Source organism: Macaca thibetana, chromosome 12, assembly GCF_024542745.1.
Source record: "Macaca thibetana thibetana isolate TM-01 chromosome 12, ASM2454274v1, whole genome shotgun sequence".
Classification (NCBI taxonomy): domain Eukaryota; kingdom Metazoa; phylum Chordata; class Mammalia; order Primates; family Cercopithecidae; genus Macaca; species Macaca thibetana.
The window spans coordinates 42,202,353-42,223,593 of NC_065589.1; the positions used below are offsets into that span (position 1 = coordinate 42,202,353).

The following is a 21,241-nucleotide window of genomic DNA, read 5'->3' on the forward strand; positions in this document are numbered from 1 at the left end:
GAGAGTAGGAGTTTATATATGATAAAAACTGGCCAGGTACGGTGGCTCATGCCTGTAATCCTAACATTTTGGGAGGCCGAGGCGGGCAGATTACCTGAGCTCAGAAGTTTGAGACCAACCTGGGCAACACGGTGAAACCCTGTCTCTACTAAAATACAAAAGAAATTAGACGGGGGTGGCAGCATGCACCTGTAGTCCCAGCTACTCGGGAGGCTGAGGCAGGAGAATTGTTTGAACCTGGGAGCCAGAGGTTGCAGTGAGACAAGATCATGCCACTGCACTCCAGCCTGGGTGACAGAGCAAGACTCTGTCTCTACAAACAACAACAGCAACAGCAAAACATAACTAAATGAAGCATAAAATTTAACTTTGAGTTTCCTGGTTGCCAAGGCAAAGATATAAAAAGTTACCAAGTGCTTATTTTACAATAAGCCCTGGTTGGGTCCCAAGACTAGCCACCAAGCCTCTGTTGCATCTGAGTCTCTTTCTCCCTCACTGTCCATCCCTCGTCATCTGCCATAGCCTCTCAAGCTCACAGTTCTTTGTCTCTGTTGCTGGCGGCCTGGCTTTTTCTGCCAGCTGCTTGTCTCTGGTGGCATTCTATACTTATGTGCCAGGATAGCTTTCCATTTTTGCCTATTGCTGTGAGGAAATTTCACTTTTCTCAGTAAAAATAAAGTTCAGAACCTCAGGGTTGGCATTGGGTGGTCCTTATGGCCTTGGCTTTCACCCAAGACTCACTTCCTTTGGGGTCTATGTCTGATACTACCATTGACACATTGGCCTAATGGGGCACTGTTTCTCTCTTTTTTTCTTATACTAGATGCAGGACTCTTGGGTTGATTCTCCATAGACCAACTGATCAGAGTTAGAATGTTCATATAAGACTTGGATAAATGAAAGGAGGAAACAAAAGAACAAGAGAAAGAGACAATTTCATTGATCTTTACAACTCAACTTACTTCTCTTCAATTGTTGAACCAATACATGGGTTCTTCCTGGTTTCTGGTCTACCTCCTCATGATGGTGACTATTATTTATACCCACTGGCCAGGGGTGCCTGTAACTACCATGGTTGACCTGTGAGACCAACAGAAGCTGAGCTCCCTCAGTTCTAGTTTCCTAAATTCACGTCTTTCGTCTGGGTTACTGATACTGGGCATGACCTCCCCATTCAAGAAGATCCAACCTACCTTCAGATGTGAGCTTTGTATTTATAGATGCCACCAGGATATCAGACAACCCTCCCAATAAGCCTAGGAGATATGCCCATGTATGCTCAATATGGTAAAAGCATGGTTAGTTTCTTATTGCTTCCAGCGAGATCTTCCTGTTGCTTGTTTGGACAAATTCTCATGTCTGATGGGGTACCTTGCTCAACTTCCCATGCTATTTTTATGGGGTTGTTTTGGTCATCACAGCTTTTATAACCAATCTCCCATTAGACAAGAGAAGAGAGTCACAAGAGGCAGGATAAAAGGCAAGATTTCTGGAGAGCAGGAAATATTAGAAAGCCCAAAGTGCTGCATCCTATTAGACACTAAGACTGAAAGGTGTAAGCACTAAATCCATACTGGGAAGCACTAAAAGCTTTGCAAAAATCCCTCTATCTTTATCTGTCCTCACTATTCACAGGATCATTTAATATCAAACCTATAAAACTGTGGCAGGTTTATGTGTACTAAGGCATCGCAGGAAGGAAATTATGGGACTCATCTCAAAATTATCTACCTTCCTGTTCTGATAATATAGCATTTCTCTTTCTAATGAAAACCTTTCAATAAAAAAGAAATAAAATAAATAATAATAGACTTAATATTAAAAATATAAACAACTGAGCACATATTTTCAAAGTTCCTTTTCCTTTCTAAAAGGGAATAATTATAGGACAGTATTAGATACCTCTTACCTAAAATATCCAGTGGCAGAGAGACTAATGTTTGAGCAAACGCTTCATTAACCTGCAAAAAAGAATATGATGAAAGGAAAAATACACAACTGGACAAAAACAAAACATGGGAAAATAATGGCTTTCTAGATGTCATAATTTTCCTTATTGTTGGGAATGTTATTTTACTGAGTGAACAAGCAGAGTGCCCAAGTGGGTTCTCTGCGCAGAATGATTGCTAAGGATGCCCAGGATGATTGCTAAGTCACTGCTTTGGTGGATCTATTTAAAGAGCAAGGGAAGAAGTGATGAAGGTAAACACCTGTGGTGGAAGTTTAAATTCAGGGTCCCCAAACAAAGTCTAGCCGAGGATCTCCATCCTCCTGTCTCCATATATGGGGAACCAGTCTAGATGGAGCGTCAGCTTGGTTGGAATATGTATGTATTTTTAAGTTTCAGAGAAACTAAGAGATAAAGGAGGTAAGTTCAGCAATCTCTCAAGTTACTGCCACCACATCCCATCCATCGCCGCTCCCTGAGGGCTTCCCACAAAACTTCAAAATCACCTGGAGACTTTCTAACAGCACTAATTAAATACTCAGGGCCTTGCAGAACTTCTGCTGCCTCAATTTTTAAAAATCTGGGTCACGTTTTAAAATGAAGTCTTTATTCTGAAAGAAGAACAAGAACTACCACCCAAAGACTATCCAGTTTTCCCTATAAATGTTTGAAATGCAGGTGTGAAAAATAGCAAGCATTTGTAGCTTTAGCTGAAGCTGTTTTTCAAAATGTAATCCAATATAACAGCTTTCCCTGCAAGAACTTCCTTTAAATGTATTGCTTTTGTCCCCCGCAAATTTCCAAAGTTGAACTTTAGATGATGTAGGCTCTATCTTCCTTAGCAAATAACCAGACACACACTAAGTGGTATTTAAATATGAATGGCTTTAACACTGTTACTGAGCTATTTCTCCAGATGTGAGTACATATCCAGATGAACCAGAGATTTCTGTTTCATTAGATCTGGTTGTAAGGTGAATGATTGATTTATATCTGTCCCTTATGAACTCAGCTTACTAATCTTTAATTGCTGGACCAACGTAAGAATGACTTTCTTCCTTGCTCCTGATCACCTCCTTATGATGGAGATACTATCATTTTATATCCACCAGTCAGGAGTGCTACTTAAAGCGTGGTTCAGCAGTGCAGGTATTACATGGGAGGTTGACAGAAATGCAGACTCTGAGGCCCCACTCAGACCTACAGAATAAGAATCTGCATTTTAACTGATGTCCAGGTGATCCGCCTGCTCACTGATGACTGGGGAGGGATGCCCCAGGTGGGACAGGACAGGAGGAGGAAGTGGCAGGGATGCAGCATACGTGGGAACAGGTGCTTCCACTCACTGATCCCACAGGAGCTCTGCAGGCTTCAGCCACACCTGGTGCTCACCCACTTCTCCCAGGTGCCACTAGCACTCCATCTGAAGATAGGTTCGAAGCATTCCACGAGAGTCTGGCAGATATTCTGCAGGTGGAAATGGACGGAAGAGTGGCAGAGAATCAAACAGGGAAACCTTTCAAACTCGACTGTGTTTCTCACCCTGTAGCAATCACCATCCTCCCTGCGTCCTGCAGATACCTTCCATTTGGCTTGTCTCCACCTCTGGACAAGCGGCTGACTCTGGTGTTCCCTGTGGAACCAGTGCCAAGCCAGGGCTTTTTCACCCAGGAGGTAAAAGTGGAGGCTAGAGGGAGGACAGATAGAATGCAAGATCCATTTGCCTAGTTCAACCAAAATGGCTCTGTTTTTATTTGTTTTACGTGCTGAGGTTCCATTTAGGATTTGCTGCATACTTACCAAGGCTATGAAAACCCCTGTCCAGGCAGTGAACACAAGAACGCAGGCACAGAGAAAGGCAGCGTGGTGTGTAGAGAAAGGTGAGTTTTAGAGCCAGACATCCCTGTGATTGAATAGCTCTGCTTCTTCTCAGTATGTGGATCACTTATACTCTCCATGCCGTGGGGATCTTGTCCATGACCTGGAGATACCAGAACCAGGTGACCACACAGCCTGCTTTGCCCAGGACAATCCCTGTTTACACTGGTTGTCTTTGTGTTAATGTCAGTGGCTCCCTTTGCTCTCTAAAGTATTTTTGTTTGAATTATATGGGCATTAATACCTACTTTGAAGGGTTGTTTTAAATGCATTCATGTGTGGCATAATGATGTTTTAGTCAACAGTGGACCACATATATGACAGTGGTCCCACAAGATTATAATGGAACTGAAAAATTTCTATTGCCTAGTGACATCATAGCTGTCATAGTGTTGTGGCATAATTACTTTATTTTTAAATTTAACTTTATTTTTTTGAGACAGGGTTTGGCTCTGTTGCCCAGGCTAGAGGTCAGCAGCATGATATCGGCTCACTGAAACCTCCATCTCCTGGGCTCAGGTGATCCTCCTACCTCAGCCTCCCAAGTAGCTGGAACTACAGGTGTATGCCACCATGCCCGGCTAATTTTCATATTTTCTTTTGTAGACACAGGGTTTCCCCATGTTGCTGAGGCTGGTCTTGAACTCCTGGACTCAAGTGATCAGCCTGCGTCAGCCTCCCAGAGTGCTGGGATTACAGGTGTAAGCCACCACACCTGACCTAATTATTTTTGAAAATAAATGTAGTGTAGCCTAAGTGTGCAGTGTTTATAAAGTCTACACTAGTGTGCCAGGTCTTCACATCCACTCACTACTTACTGACCCAGCCAGAGCAACTTTTAGTCCTACAAGCTCCATTCATGGTAAGTGTCTTATACAGGTGTAAATTTTTTTATCTTTTATACCAGATTTTTACTGCACCTTTTCCATGTTTAGATATATCTGGGTACACAAATACTTACCATTATGTTACCATTGCCTACAGCATTCAGTGTAGTAATATGCTGTGCCGGTTTGGAGCCTAGGAACAATAGGCTAGACCATATAGCCTAAGTGTGTAGTAGGCCATATCATCTAGGTTTATGAAAATATACTACTCTGTGATGTCCCCACAATGGCAAAATTGCCTAAAGATGTGTTTTTCAGATCATATCCCTGTCGTTAAGTGAGGCATGACTGTACAGCACTCAGTATTGTCTTCATTACTTTACTCCAGGGGCAGGTACTCATTAAAGCTTTGTGAGAGACTTGCTTGGAACCTGGGTCACTGAGTGACCAGCATTGAGTGAGTTACTCTTGGCACTGGTCTTCAAGTTCAGCTGACCAAACCAGGGATGTCTGCACCTGTCCCCTCTCAAAATGGGATGCCGCACTTGCCCTTCTCCAGATACCAGGATCTTTGGCTCAGTAAGGCTTCTGCCCTCTGTCCTTCCAAGAGGGCAGCCTGGGGAGATCCCTGTTCTCAAATAAGGAGGTCTGCATTCTAGAGGGGGGACCCCGACCCTATCATGGGTGCCCTTTTCATAGAGTAAGCATGAGAAAGTGGACTTGACTGAGGAATGAACAAGTTGTCTGGCACCAGGAAGTCTGGATTTGGGGTGCAATTAGAACTTACATATATGTGTAATTAATACACAGGAGTTGTCCGGGAATGCTGCCCCTCCTCACTGAACTTTGGAGCCCATGAAAAGTTACAGCTGCTCCAAGTCAAGGGTGAGGAGCCACTGGTTCCCTGGGAAGCTGAGTTTTGGTGAAGCCCCTCCCACTCGAGAAGGCAGGTGAAGCCCTCTTCCCAAGTTCCAGTTGGCTTATTACCAGGTAATTCAGAATGAGCTCCTAGGGACGCTGTGGAGAAGTCTAGTCATTGCATCACAAAGCCCAAAGGTGGTACAGTGCAGTCTGGGAATATTTTATGAAGTCCAATTCTGGCTGATGGCGAAACCGAAACAACCTCTTTCACCTGTGTCATTTTGGTGTTAATACCTTGTCCCAGTTCAGCTCTGCCATGACCAACTAATATAGACTCACCTGTGTAGATATGAACTACAGCAGCAGCCTGGAAATAAAATTAGAAATCTGTTCTTTCTGCCATCTGTATGTGAATTTTTGACAGTAAGGCAGTCACAAATGAAGTAGCAAAAGCCACAAAATAAAGCTACAGTTTCACTGGTACAGGACCAGTGGTTTCATCCAAAGGTGTGTGCCACCTGAGAAGAGCAAAGGTGCTGTTCCATGAAATCTGTGAAACAAAGAAAAGCCTAGACGAGTCCCTTACTGTTGAAATGTGGTCGTCAGCTGTTGCAGGGGCCTCTTGCCATTTTCAGCGGCATTAACTGGTTAGACTTTGAACGCCCACTGGCATTGTCCTCCTTTCTGAGTCTCTCATGGTGTAAGGTTGAAGTCAATAAGGAGAGTGCCTCACTCTGTGGTTCCAACTCTGCAAAGCAATAGCAAATTGGCCTAAATTGTTAACAACTAGTAGAATTTAGAGCTTGTTTTTGTTGGAGCAGACCCTCTTTGCCCTTAGTTGTCATTCGGGGAGGAACACTCTGTCCTCGTGAATTCTTTCTCCTTGTTCCTCTGAACTATTATTCTCAATTGCTTCTGGGGAGTAAAAAACTTGCAAAGAATTATAGAATAAAATACAGCAAGATATAAAAAAACAAAATCTCATTTGTCCATAATCTCATTGCTCTCATACACTGGGTTACTATAAGAAAAGTTGAATAGTGCTAATATAAGTCCCCAGTCTGTTACCTGCAATTCTGAATTTGAAAAGCCCTGAGCACCTATTTGGTGGAGAAACTTATACTGATCTCATCCAACGAGAGATTCATAGTCTTTAAAAGCTCTTACTGGGTGTAAGTAATCATACTTACTTCACTGCAGAAGTATTACCATGCTTGAATGTGGCGTGTTGCCCCAGACTCTGCTGAGGACTTTAAGAAATAGTGTAGAGATCATACGATCTTTTAAAATCAGAAAAATTTAGAATTCCAAAATGTATCTGGCCTCAAAGATTTCATAGAGGGAAAAATGAACATGGTGTATACTTTAAAAAAGTCAAACATTTTAGAAAGGTACAGGATGGAGAATGAAAGCACCCCTGCCCACTTGTCTGCCCTGTCCCATCCTAAAAGTAACTGGTCATCAATTCCTTGTGATTATTTATGAATATGGCATAATTTTGTGATAGAATTTTTAAAAAAAGTATAAGAGTAAAAACACCATTCTGCTGTTTTTTCTTAACTTATTAATGAATCTTGGGTATTTTTTTCTATATCAACATATATAGATCCATCTCATTTGCTTTAATATCTGCACAATATTCCATCGTATGTGTAATATAACTTACTTAAGAAGTTTCTAAATAAGGAACACTCTGTGCATTTCCCCCCACTCTTCTAAGAATAGCTTCCAAAAATGAACACCTTTGCATATATGTCTTGGCAAAAAATTTCTTGAAAATGACCATCAGATAAATTTCTAGCAGTGATAGTGTGTATAAATATTTTTTGGGGGTGTGGGCTGACTAAATGTTCTAAAATTAGGTTTTGGTGATGGTTGCACAACTCTATGAATGGTACGCTTTAAATGGGTGAATTTTATGGTATGTGGATAGATTATATCTCAAAGTTGTTTCAAAATTCTTAGCAGTGAAAGTGGTAGGTCTGAGGGTATGTGTATTAGGATGTTTGTGGTCATTTTTATCATTAGAAAGGTGCACATTCAGCCGTGTCCTCACCAGCAGTCCTGCCTGCCTTCTTGCTGGGCCTTCTATGTCATAGTGGTTCTTGTGTGCCTATAGGAATCCCCTTGAGCCTATGAGCTGGAGCTGCTCTCCTGGACGTGTCTTGCCTCGAACAGATAGTATTTTGGGTCTGCACTGCTCCTGTTGGCCCAGCCATGAGTATTTGGTGGATGTGACCCAGAGCGAGGGTCTTCCCTTAGCATGTTTTGTAGATCAAGGGATGCAGGGTATAATTCTACTAATGGGATGAAGCTGGTGCACTCTGTGTGTGGGCACATCTCTTATCCACAGTTACTGCCCTTGGACATGAGGGTATATGGCCCTGCCTGCAGCAACTAACTGCTCCAGGACTGAAATGATTCCATCTGTGCTCATGTCACTTCTTTGGATAACATTTAGTTTCTTAATTAGGTACTGTACCACACTTCCTTTTTATCTCCCACATTGTCTAACACACTTCATAACTTAAAAATACTTTCACGTGTATTATTGTATTAATCTTTATAATTCTGTGATATTTATACCATTCCCATTTTGCAGATGAAGAGACTGGGACGAGAACTAGATACTTGTCAGGTCACACAGCCATTAAATGTACAGAAATAGGGTGCAAACTCAGACCTTCCAGTAATAAATCCCATTTGCAGCCCCACTGCCTCAATGATGTCATCAGTCACATAGTAGGTGTCTGGTGACAGTGCACTGAGTTGACTGGCCTCTGGGTTTTATCTTTCTTGATTCATAGAGGACGACTGAGGTGACTTGAGAGGGAATATGTTAAGTGGACTTTCCAGGGAGGCAAAGAGATTTTGCACACCAGTCTTACCCTCTGCCTCATTACTGCTTCCTCAAAACTATTGCTTTTTCATGGAGCTTAATACTTGGTTTCAATGTACTTACTTACTTATTCACTAGGTGAGGAAGAAAGGTAGTAAGTTGGAAATGGGAGGAACATTCTCACACAAAGACGTTACATTATTTTATGCCAAACCTTTGTGTAAGTGTGTGAATGTGAACTATGATTACAGCTACGTCAGGAAAGAAACGGAGGGACGTATACCACACTGTTAACACTGGCTACCTGGTGGCTGGAAGTGGGGAGAAGCAGGGAGGAGGAGGCAGCATTCTCTTTCCTCACCAAAGCAAAACAGAACAAGAAAGAAAACTCTCAAAAAATGTGTCCACAACTAAACACAGCACGTGCAAAATGATCCCAATTGCTCAAAATCGTATAGACATATGCGAGGTATAGAAAAGGATGTTGACAAAATATGAATAGTAGTTATCTCTGCATGGTGGGCTTCCAGGTGATTTTAATTTTTTTCCTTGAACTTTTTGTATTGTTTACAATTTCTTTGCAAAAACAGTGAGCATATATTATATGTATAATCACAAAACAATAAAGCTATTTTCATTGAGGAAAAATGTTGGCCACTAAAAGTATATTTAAACAATTTTCTTTGAAAGGAGGTATGCTGAGCAGCCATCTATGTGCTCAGTCATAAATAAGGCTTGGCGTCCCCTTGTCCAAGCCTGGGTCCTATGGGACTCCCAGAGTGTCGAAAGTTCCTACACTGGAAAAACATGGAGATTTAGGCACCACCTCTAGAACTCCCTCATTAAAATACAGATTTTACCAGGTGGGTACAATTTATGAGTGTGTGATCTCAGATTCTCTTCCTTCAAGAGCAGAGCAGAGAATGTCTCGAGCAAGGAGAAGCCTCGTCAGGACTCTACCCTTTGAGAAAGGTAGATGAAAATGTTCTGGGAGCCAGGCGTGATGAAAGGGCGGATTAGAGTTGGGCAACTTTGGGTGTGTTAAAAATTATACGTATATATTAATCTGAAGAAAAAAAGAAAGCTAAACTAGTCATTGTCTTCCCTGAGCTTAACTGTTGCTTTCAATCACAATTCTGGGTGTGGTTAAGTAAATATTTGAAAGAAATCTCTGTTTAAAAAGTAATGATTATGTTTCCAAGTTAACCAGTGGGAAAACGCTAACAGAGCAGTGGAGGTGCTGAAGTAGACGCATGACCCAGTTTGACTCAGACGCATGATCCGGTTTGGGGCTATTTAAGGCATTAGAGCTGCTCCCTGTCCTGTAGGAAGGTGGTTGCTAGAAGCATGAGAAGTGCCTAGTAGACACATCTCTTAGGCAAGGAGCCCATGGATGTTCAGTGTAGGAATATTTAGATATTTTTACCTTTTTGTTCCAATAATCTTTTCATACAATTCTACAAAACTCAATTCTTGTAAAAAAAAAAAAAATTCTAAAATCCCACCAACATTACCTTTTTGGGGATCTATCTCTGATTTCAATGGCACTAATTTAAAAAGATTGATTTTTAGTGTCTGGCTGTTTCTCCAATACCAAGTGATTTTTTTTTTTTTTTTGAGTGGGGAGAAATCTACAGACAACAACAATAAATCATGAGCAGAAATGTTGATGTCTTCTCTGTAATTCCACTGTGGTTTTGTAGGAAGGACCAAGCAATCTGAGCTTATTTTTCTAGAAGTTGTAGAGCATTTTCAAGGAAATTACAGAGAAAGACCCAATACCTCCCAAAATTGTTTCACCTTCTCATTCATGTAACAATGCATTCACCCATCCATCATCCATCCATTCATCCACCCATCCATCCATCCATCATTCCATCCCCATCCATCTATCCACCATTCCATCCGAACATTTATGTTAGGAGGAATAAAGAGGAATAAAGAAATGGCTAAGACATGGGTATAGTTTACAGCCTGCAGTGAGAAACCCTAAAGGGAAATCAACAATTTCAACATAGTGCAACTGTAGTGAGTTAAGAATCAGGAGGGCCAGGCGCGGTGGCTCACGCCTCTAATCCCAGCACTTTGGGAGGCCGAGACGGGCGGATCACGAGGTCAGGAGATCGAGAACATCCTGGCTAACACGGTGAAACCCCGTCTCCACTAAAAATACAAAAATTAGCCGGGCGCAGTGGCGGGCGCCTGTAGTCCCAGCTACATGGGAGGCTGAGGCAGGAGAATGGCGTGAGCCCGGGAGGCGGAGCTTGCAGTGAGTGGAGAAGATCGCGCCACTGCACTCCAGCCTGGACGACAGAGAGAGACTCCGTCTCAAAAAAAAAAAAAAAGGATCAGGAGTGGATGGTGCAGTGTCGGTATTGGAGGTCAGGGAAGCCTTCCAGAAGTAATGCTTAAGGATCACACAGAAACATGACAAGAAATGTTAAATGGGATTGTGACTTAAGGCAGTCCTCAAAATGATCTGTACGTTAGAACTGTGGTGTTTTAAATATCAGTTTTCCTTGTAGACTTCTTTGTTATCAGTAATTCTTCATCAACCAATAGCACCATAGCTGCTAGAGCAAAAGAAATGAAATTGCTAAACCAGCAGCAAAACCTATGGAATTACTCAGTTATTTTCTAAAAATTAGTATCAATAGATCTAGGTAAATTTTTTCAGCCTTACAAGCATTTCTGAAAATTACCTGATGATAAAACATCTTTGGATATCCAACTGAGAATTTCATGGTGATAATGACAATTCCTCTTTCCTTCCAGAAACTCCACTGGTTAAATTTTCTACAGCTTTTTTCCTGCTGTAGTATGAAGATTTTTTTCATACATTTCTCCAGCATCTTATCAGATTCTTTGGATCAAATTCTTGCTTGTGAATTGTCTTATCAACCAATTTGCACATGTTTATCTCTAACCTGGTGGATGAAAGTGCCAAACTGCACAACAAGGTCCACAGTGAGTCCATAGTAGAGACTAGCTGTAGAATATTATAGAATCAGCAGGAAAGAACACTTTGAGAATAAATTAAGCACTTAAGAGACAATGCAACTTTTAGAATTGAAATACTGTTCTTTTATTTATTTAAAGGCCTTTTTAATGATGATCAGTTCCTATTACCTTCTCTGGTGGTGAGGTGGCATTTGGCTGCCACAGCTTCATCCAGGTCTCTGTTACGTATGCTCCATGGGGAAAACCAAACCTTTGGAAGGTTGTATTGGAAGGCAAATTGGTCTTTGGTCTTGCAGGCTCGGCCTCAGACATGCAGGAAGGAGAAATGCCAGCCCTTCTAAGATGTGTTTCTGTATTCAATTCTCAGCACCACCACAGAGGGGAATCTCATACCTACTTAGGTGACCATCTAATTTTAAATTATATGGATTTTATTTTTATATATAAGTATATAATATTTATACTTATATATAAGTAAATATATATACATTTAATTTAAAATGCATATAATTTAAAATTAAGTGTATATATAATTTATAGATTAAGTAGATACGTCTTTATATAAATGGATGAATAAAATATTTTTCTACAATTTAAACCAATTAATATTCAGTATTTGGTTGAAATGGAAACAACTTAATTTTGCTTTTTAAAAAAGTTACTCGACACCCTCAAAATGTTATTGGTATTATGAACACTCAGACCTTTTTTCTTTTTCTTTAGGTTGGAGACATCAGTTTCTATAATATTTCCTGGGATCTTTTCCACTTTTTTCTTGCATATTTAAACCATGCAAGCCCAAGCAAAGCCCAAAACTTCTGATCATGACTCAACCAAAATATTTCAGTGTTGGTGGCACAGAGTGACTCTCCCGAATCACTGAGTCTGACTCCAGGTAGAAAAAAGAGTGGAAAGAACAGCTCTGCCAGGTGGGTGCAGCCCTTCCCAACTTTTTGTGTAGTTAAGACAAATAGCTGTTTGCTGGCCCTCAGGACAGCATCTCCTCCTCCGAAGCATTATAGTGCATATTTGTTATTAAATTAGACTACATCTGTTTTGAGAATTTTTGAGAATACATCTTATAAAACCATGTGTGGGCAGGTCATAAAAATTCCATCTGTAAATGGAGTGGGCTGTGGATTTCTATCCTAGGGATCATTAGAAAGCAAAGAGAACAGGTGGAGTGTCCCTCTGATGAGATGAGTGGGTAGAGAAAAGACGAGTTCTGAAGCTTCTAGAATAGAAAGAAACTTTGTGGGGAAAGCCAAATGGGCCAGTGATGTCTTCATACCTATTATCAAGGGATTAGACTGTGGGTAAAGGGGCCGTGGGAGGACTCAGTGTGATTTTGGACATGAGACAGCTGGGCCTGGATAAAGGCCTAGGGTGGGGCCCAGGCTCTGGGCAGGAGAGGCGATTCTGGGAGTGTGTAGGGAAGAGGTTCCCAGGGCATAAGCAGAGGAGAGACTTGCCTGGGACAGGCCCAAACCTTGGCCCTCCTTCCAGATGCCAACTGTGTCCTTCCCTGACCCCCACAGGCCTTGCCTAGGGTGAAGGTATTGGGAAGGAAGAGAGAAAGGGATGATTGAGACCTGCTCTATGGATGTTTTCTGGGGACAATGGGAGGTATTCATCGAGGGGATGCTCTGTAACTAGTGTGTGGCAAATGGAAAGTGAGCCTCGGGGACCTTCTGCCACCAAGTGCCTCAAAGCTGAGAGGCAGCAGCTCCCTGGCTACCTCCCAGACAGAGGGGGTGGAGATTGGAAGTTATGTGAGTCATCCTGGCTCACAACTCATATGCCATGCAAAGTGAGCATACGTTGGTGGACACAACCTTCTAAAGCTATACTCTAAGAATCCAAGCTCACACTTAATTTATGGCCACAAATAACTGGAACTCCAGAAGTTTTTGTGAGTGGAGTACCATTTCAGAATCATCTAATATGTAGCCTCCATGGATGTGATATTCAATGTCTGCTGCCTTGATTTTCCCATTGTTTATAAAGCCAATCTGTGAGTGGTAAACGGCACACTTCTGTGAGTGCCTGAGGTTCAAGTACAACATCCAGGGCACTGGAAGAGTGCGAGGGGGAGTCCTTTCCACTCCTTGTAAGCGTGTGGCTGGGAAGCCAGACTGCTGGAGTTCAAACCTTGGCTCTTCCATTTCCTAGCTGGGCGACTCTAGGAAGCCCACTCCACACATAGTGACACGTGTTGGTATTCCTCTGTGTAACAAGGGGGACAAAACTATAACCTAACTCACAGGTTCATGGAGGTCCAGTGGAGGGCTTGTTAAAACCCAAATTGCTGAGCTCCACCTCAGCATCTCTGACTCAGTAGGTCTGTGCCTGAGAATGTGCAATTCTAACAAATTCCCGGGTGATGCTGCTGTTGCTGGTGGTCCAGGAACCACGTCTGAGAACTGCCGACCTAGCCCAGAGGACTGCTGTCAGCCTCCAAAGAGGATTAACAGAAAGCCACAGGTTGTAAGCAATGAAATAGCCCCATTCATGCTAACTACATGTTACTGCTGTAGTGGTTGCTGTTATGGTTATTAGTGTGGAAAACATGATTCATTAGAAGTTTACTCTTCCTAATTAATGGGTTTTCTCACTGCTGAGGGTTCCCTGACTACCACGGTGCACAGGTCCCCATCTTCTGGACTCAGGGCATCATGTGCCTGGACCCCTCTTTGTGTGAATCATGAGCTACCTGTTCAGGATAAACTTGTTGTTTAACTTCCTCCACATGCACATGCTGTCTCTCCAGCAGGACAGGTGCCATGTGATAGATCTGTGTCTCCCGTAACTCTTAGTATAACGCTTTGTACATTAGGGGCTCAATCAATCCCAGTCTTTGGAGTTGGAAGGAATCTAGAGGCCAGCTGCTCCAAACTCTTCCAGTGCAGGGGTTCATTTTGGAGCTTATACCTGGGTCTCAACTCCTAGAAATTCAGCTTCAGGAGGTCTGAGTGAGGCTCAGGAGTCTGCATTTTAACCAAGCATCTCCGAGGCCCTGATGCAGGTGTTCTCTGGCCACTGCTACAGAAATTCCATCTTACTCAGTGCTTTTCAAACTGTCCCTTGTGATTCACTAGTAAGGTGTGAAAATTTAGTTAGGACCAGCATATTTAGAAGAATAAATAGAAAAGAGGGGAGGAGGAAAGGAGGGGAGAGGAAAGCAGTGCAGAAGAAGTGTCAGTGTATGACATGTAGCCAAATAAGTGTTGTCCTGTGTAATTTCGTTCCTCTCTCTCTCTCTCTCTCTCTGTGTGTGTGTGTGTGTGTGTGTGTTCATGCACATGTGCTGGGTCCCATCATAAGGTGCATTTTATGGGCCACGGTAAAACAATTTGAAAGCTGCCTAGAGCACATCTTCCTGTTGGCAGGAACAGCATCTGGAAGCCAGGCGTTCCAGTGTCGGCCAGCTCTCACACAATGTGGAATCCCACCTTCCTATTGTATCCTCTTTTCTAGCTGTACCTCCCATCAGAGCAGTGAATGGCTCTACTCCCTCTTTCCACAGCTTTTCAGAAATTTGAGGAGGGGCAGCATTCTGGGCAGGAGTGGGGGTCTGGGCTGCCTAATGAAGCATCAGAAAGGTGAAGATGGGGTTGCCGCCAGGGCTCGGTGTCGGGGAGCTCTGGTGTGGCAGCAGGAGCTGTCAAGGGGTGAGGGGAGGGAGTGAAATCCAACATCGAGAGCACCAGCCTAGACACGCAGGGAGGGGACAGGAGTGAGATGGGAGGGATGGGGGATTCCATGCTGAGTTGACCAGTCACTGTGACTTGCACGTTTTAGGCATGCACGTATGCAGTCCTTCCTCCCTGTCAGCTGAGACTGGCCCACACTGCACATGAGCTCTTTTCTTCTTCAGACCAAGCACACTGAGTTTTAATAACATGGTTCTCAATCCCCTCACTGCTCTGGCTGGCTCAATTGATACTCTCTCATAGATTCTGTTGAAGGTCCCAGCACAGATGTTTTGTCTGTCGAATGAAAGACCACTCCAAGGAAAGCAGACTTATTTGACCCTCTTCCTGCCGGACCCTCTGACTCTTTTACAGTGTGTTTGTTGTTGCACACTTCATTTCAGCATGTATTTTTTGAGCACCTTTTATGTGCAAGGTCTAGGAAAACAGAAATGCAAAGAAAGGAACCTTTCCACATAAGAAATCAGTCATCTGGCAGAGCAGAATGAGATGTTCAAGGCTAGAAGGCTGCACCAGGTACCCAGGAGGCAGAGGTGGATAGCACCTGGCACTGGAGAAGTACTCTGTGATTATGGTGCTGACTGAACAAACTCAATTCTATAAGGAGCCAGGGCTCTGTTGGGGAGGTCTCCTAGAGAAGATGATGTCTGAGCAGGGATTTGATTCCAATCAAACAGTGGAGTGAGAAATTGTCCATGCTTGTGAGTTATAGTTGATAAAGCTCTGCTTGAGAACAAAAGGTCTCTTATGAACTGAACCCCCTGGGGTTTAGTGCTGGAGCTTTGCGATCCTTATGTTAGGTTCTAAGCAGTGTGTTCTGCTGCCTTCTAGATTCCAGGTTATATTCCACAGCACTGAAGCTGCCAGAAGAATCTCCTTCAGTGAAGAGGGAGCTTTCTATAGCTAGATTGAGACTATACAGGAAGAATCAAGTTTGAACAAGCATCACTACAAATCCTTAACACGTCTGTATTCTGGATGCCCCCAGAAACGGGGAGATCTTCAAATGCTGTGGCCTCTGCCCACACTTCTGTCTTGCTTCCAGCCTTTCTTTCACCCTCTACGTAAATGTTCCCATATCTTTTATGGGCAGTGACTTGACAGTCACAAAGTGCACCACCAAAACTTGATTAAAAAGTACAGCAATCACATGTGGATGAGCACAGGGCTCTGCAAATGTTTGAAACTGCAAGTTAGCGAATCACTGAATTTGTGCTTCATGTAGCGACTTTCCTATTTGCTTACCTTATGTGTCCCAGGTAGTGGGTGCCATCCTCCAGTTATCAACATGTTGTCCCCATGTTCCAGAATAAAATAGATTGGGCAGCCAGATCTGGGGAGAAAAAAAACCAGGATCTCAACTTTACGTGATTTGAGGTATCAAGTTTGGGTTTGTGGGATGTTTCAGCGACAACTGTGATCCCTTGACTACACAAGTAAGAGACAAAGAGTAGAACAGCCCAGGAAAGAGCAGGAAGCCATGAATTTCTTGCTTTTTCATAATAAACAAGGCAGCTAGGAAGCAATCTGTATGTTTAAGGAACTCCTTTGCTGTCGCTCTGTTTTAGAAGTCATGATAGAGCATTATTTGTGGCTATTTTTGTGCCTCTCAGTTTCTGAGTGGTCATCCACAGCTATTCGTTGGATTTTCTCTGAGTAATTTGGGAATTTAAAAACCTTCTGGAGTTTGTCATTTCTGTGATTCCTTCATTATTACCTTTAGTGGCCAGATTTTTCATTTATACAAATGGCAAGAAGATCCTCAGAAGGTAACACAGATCACACACAAAAAGCAAAAGCTTCATTCACCAAAAAATACATTTCTTGTCATTTCCCCCAATTTCCAGAAAAAAAAGTATATTTATTTATCTATTGGGGGGTACAGACTAGAGAAAATTCTCTAAATGCCTGCAAAGCCCTAGTTGGAGAAATAAATTGGTATCGCTTAAAATTTATTAAAGATAGATTGCATTACAAAATGTAATTAAGATGGTCACACTGAGGTCCTCATTATCCTCTGCTCAGCAGTCCCTAGAGTGCCACAGAAGGGCACCCAAGACTCCTCCCTCTTAGATATTAGCATTAGCACCTTATATAAATGAGTTGGCAGAAAATAAAGTCAGAGGGAGCTATGCACCATCCAGAGGAAAAAATAAAAGTGATCCCGAGTTGGACAGGCAGGATCAGAAGTCCACGTGACCTGAAGATGAGAGGAGGGGCTTGAGTGGAAGCAGGTGGGCCAGAGGGAAGCCGTGGTGATGTACAGCCTGCAGCTGCAGGGTAGCAGGAATTTTAAGGGAAGGCAACTCCTATTCTTTATATGATATTTATCTTTCTGCTCTTTCCTGTCTTGATGTCAAAGAATCATAATTTGGCCAAGTTTCCACACACCATTATTATTAAACACATGATAGATAATTGAGTAATTATATACAATTAAAAATCTCCTACCCTTTACTCTGTTTCCTGCCCAAATCAGTGTGTTCTCAAGTCCAAGAAGCAAATTATTATTGACTTGAGCAAGGACTCCATCATCAGATAAGGATAAATAATGAGATCTTCTTATCTATGGGTGAACCTGTTTCTGTAATGAAACTGCCTGGGGGCAGGGTTGACTTTATAGAACATATAGAAACTTGTTCTTCAACAGTGGCACCCAAACAGTTGTCCATCTTTTCATCTATTTACTAGAGATATTAAATCCCAAGCCACAATTCAGCACCCGCTGAGTTGAAAGAGTCCTCACTAAAATCCATAGGGAACTCAGCTATGAAGAATAAATGGGTGTATGTGAGGGGAGAAGTGAGGGAAAGAGTGGAGAATAAAAATCTTAAAAAAACAATTCTTTTTACCTAACTATGAAGGAAAAACTTCAGAAATCTATGAATAACCAAAGGTATTGAGAAATAGAGTTTGTTTGCACTCAAGAAGCTGGAGGCAGTGCAGAAAAGAATCAGGGCAATTGGAAAGATTTGGTGAACCATTTAGTAATCAGCCCATAAATACAAATTTTAAGTTGACCTGGTATCAAAAAACTATATATGAGCAGCCCTTGAATTCATACCTTGTGAGATGTCTGGGAATTATCAGGTTTGAAACCGCCTTTGCAAAAATATGACTGAGACAGTGAAAGAGATCTAACCTAACTGGCTCCATCTTGCTTTTAAACTTTCAGCTGTCCTTGTTCCTTCCTGGGCATAGGCTGAACTAACTTTGGGAGGCACTCAGTTTATAGTTTAAAACAAAGATGATAACAGCAATTACCCAAAACAAACCTCCTTCTTGCCTGGGGAGTAGACTGCCTTTGTAGGACTAACAAATTAGCCAAAACATTAGAAATTATGGTTTAGGAGTCATGCAGCTGGAGGCTACAAGATTTTGACCATCCCTAAACTGCTCCTAAGATCAGTGCTTGAGATAGTTTGCAGACCCTGCGCTTGACGAATCAGCTGGCCCCACCCCGATTGATAAATTGGCTCATCTGATCTTGTGGCTCCCACCAAGGAACTGACTCAGCAAGAGGAGAGCTTCAATTTCTCATGATTGCATCTCTGACCCAACCAATCAGCACTCTCAACTCACTGTCCTTCCCCCACCCACCAAATTATCCTTAAAAACTCTGATGCCTGAATGCTCGAGGAGACTGATTCAAGTAATAGTAACACTCTGGTCTTCCACACAGCCAGCTCTGTGTGAATTATTCTTTCTCGATTGCAATTCCCCTGTCTTGATAAATTGGCTCTGTGTAGGCAGGGGCAAGGTGAACCCATTGGGCAGTTACAGGTGCAATTCTCTAGGTGATAGAAGTGAGAATTTAATAAAAACGTCAACTGAAAGAATCACTAAAGATTCTATCCTCAGGCTTTCTCTCTACCTCTGTCTCTCTTTCCCCACCCACGTCCTTCTGCCATGTGTTTGGTGGCTATAATTTTCATTATAGCCACTACTAAAAGTGGCTACTTTAAAAGCAACTACTAAAAGTGTTGTGCAATTCAAGATTTCCAACACTGGTCACCTCTATCCCTCACCCTGAAAACCACAAGACAGCACAGATTTCAAACATGATGTCCTAGTGCCTCCATGGTACAGCTGCATTTCTCAGACCACCTCTGACCTGGCACAGTTCAGAAAATGTGATCACCCTGTAGAGGAGCCCCACATATGCATATTTAACTTACCTATGAACTTCAGCCTTCAGTGACATTGGGACTCCTCTATCTCCTTTAATACTCACAATCTATTATGGAGGCTTAATATTAGGTTAGTCTGAACTGAAAGCAGACTTTAGAATTCTCCACCCATCCTCCATTCTTACCTAGGAATTTGATGGGTATGTTACAGGAGAATGATTTCGATACCTAGACCTGCATAGAAACTTAACCATTGTTGTTTATTTTAGTCAAGTTGCTCTCAAGCTTTAGTGTGCTTATATTCTGTACTTTATGAACAATTTAAGGAATGTTTCAAGGTTATTTTTAGAATTTCATTTTCAAAATTAGATAACACATTCAAATAGTTTAAAAATGGAACAGAATCAGAATATAATCAGTGGAGTCTTGCCCACACCCATTTCCCTCTGTCTCGTTTCCACTCATTCTCTCCAAAGGTGACTAACACTATCACTTCTTGTGTGTTCTCCCAGAGTTTCTCTATGCAAATACAAGTAAATATGGACCTTATTATTACCCTCTTCACTTTGTACACATTTTTTGCATTTTGCGTTTCACTTGTCAGTATAACTTGGTGGTGTTTCTATAGTTGTGTTTAGAGGATGTCCTCATTCTCATTCTTTTTTTTTTTTTTTTAGACAGGGTTTCACTGTCACCTAGGCTGGAGTGCAGTGGCACAATCTCGTCTCATTGCAAACTCTGCCTCCTGGGTTCAAGTGATTCTCATGCCTCAGCTTCCCAAGTAGCTGGGATGACAGGCATTCCCCACTATGCACGGCTAATTTTTGTATTTTTAGTAGAGGCAACGTTTTGCCATATTAGCCAGGCTGGTTTCAAACTACTAACTTCATGTGGTCTGCCTGCCTTGCCCTCCCAAAATGCTGGGATTATAGATGTGAGCCACCATGCCCAACCCTCATTCTGTTTATATATATATATATATATTGTTTTTCTGAGATGGAGTCTTGCTCTGTTGCCCAGGCTGGAGTGCAGTGGCACAATTTCTGCTCACTGCAAGCTCCGCCTCCCGGGTTCACACCATTCTCCTGCCTCTGCCTCCCGAGCAGCTGGGACTACTGGCACCCACCACCATGCCTGGCTAATTTTTTGTATTTTTAGTAGAGATGGGGTTTCACCATGCTAGCCAGGATGGTCTTGATCTCCTGACCTCATGATCTGCCCGCCTTGGCCTCCCAAAATGCTGGATTACAGGCATGAGCCACTGTGCCCAGCCCTCTGTTTATATATTTTATAGTACATAAAGCTATATTCTATGTAGCTGTATTTATATGTTATATATAAATTTATATATATGTATTTATATGTTATATATACAGCTTCATAGAATTCCATTGTATAGATGAATGGATACCTGAGTTGTTTCCAGTAGTTTAGTATTGCAAACAATGCTGCAAAGAATAACTTTGGAAACACATTATTTCACAGATAGACGAGCCAAGCTACAGGATAAATTCACAGACTGGGGTTGCTGGTTAAAGGCTACATACAGTTGGAATTTTGATAGACACTGCTAAATTTCTCTTCATACAGGTTGTTCCAGTTTATAATCCTATCAGTGAGACAAGAGATTGCCTGTTTTCTTGCAGCTTGGCAACTGAATATATTGTCAAACTTTCATATTTTTGCCAACCTGATAGATTAAAAATGACATTTCATTGTAACTTTTAACTTAAATTTCTTCTATTTTCAGTAAGACCAAGCATCTCTTCTGTGTTCATCTGTTCTTACGCTGTTAATGAAGACATACCCAAGACTGAGTGATTTATAAAGGAAAGAGGTATAATTGACTCATAGTTCAGCATGGCTGGGAAGGTTTCAGGAAATTTACAATCATGGCAGAAGGGGAAGCAAACACGTCCTTCTTCACATGGCAGAAGGAGGAGAAGTGCAGAGGAAAGCAGGGAGAGAGCCCATTATAAAACTATCAGATTTCATTAGAATTCACTCGCTATCATGAGAGCATGAGAGCAGCATGGAGATAACCACCCCCATGATTCAACTACCTCCCACCAGGTCCCTTCCAC

The 21,241-nt window shown here is 42.2% G+C and overlaps 2 long non-coding RNA genes across 2 annotated transcripts; one reads left to right on the forward strand and one right to left on the reverse strand.

The window, feature by feature from the left end:
- Window positions 1-346: 346 nt before the first annotated feature.
- LOC126932128 (uncharacterized) lies at window positions 347-5,530 on the reverse strand. Its single transcript, XR_007718119.1, has 4 exons — window positions 4,788-5,530; window positions 3,271-3,415; window positions 1,910-1,961; window positions 347-858 (listed from the first exon to the last, which is right to left on the reverse strand). It is a non-coding gene; the product is annotated as an uncharacterized LOC126932128 (long non-coding RNA).
- A 3,609-nt stretch (window positions 5,531-9,139) lies between these two features.
- On the forward strand, window positions 9,140-20,988 carry LOC126932127 (uncharacterized). The gene is made up of 3 exons (XR_007718118.1): window positions 9,140-9,216; window positions 12,038-12,243; window positions 20,908-20,988. It is a non-coding gene; the product is annotated as an uncharacterized LOC126932127 (long non-coding RNA).
- Window positions 20,989-21,241: the final 253 nt, after the last annotated feature.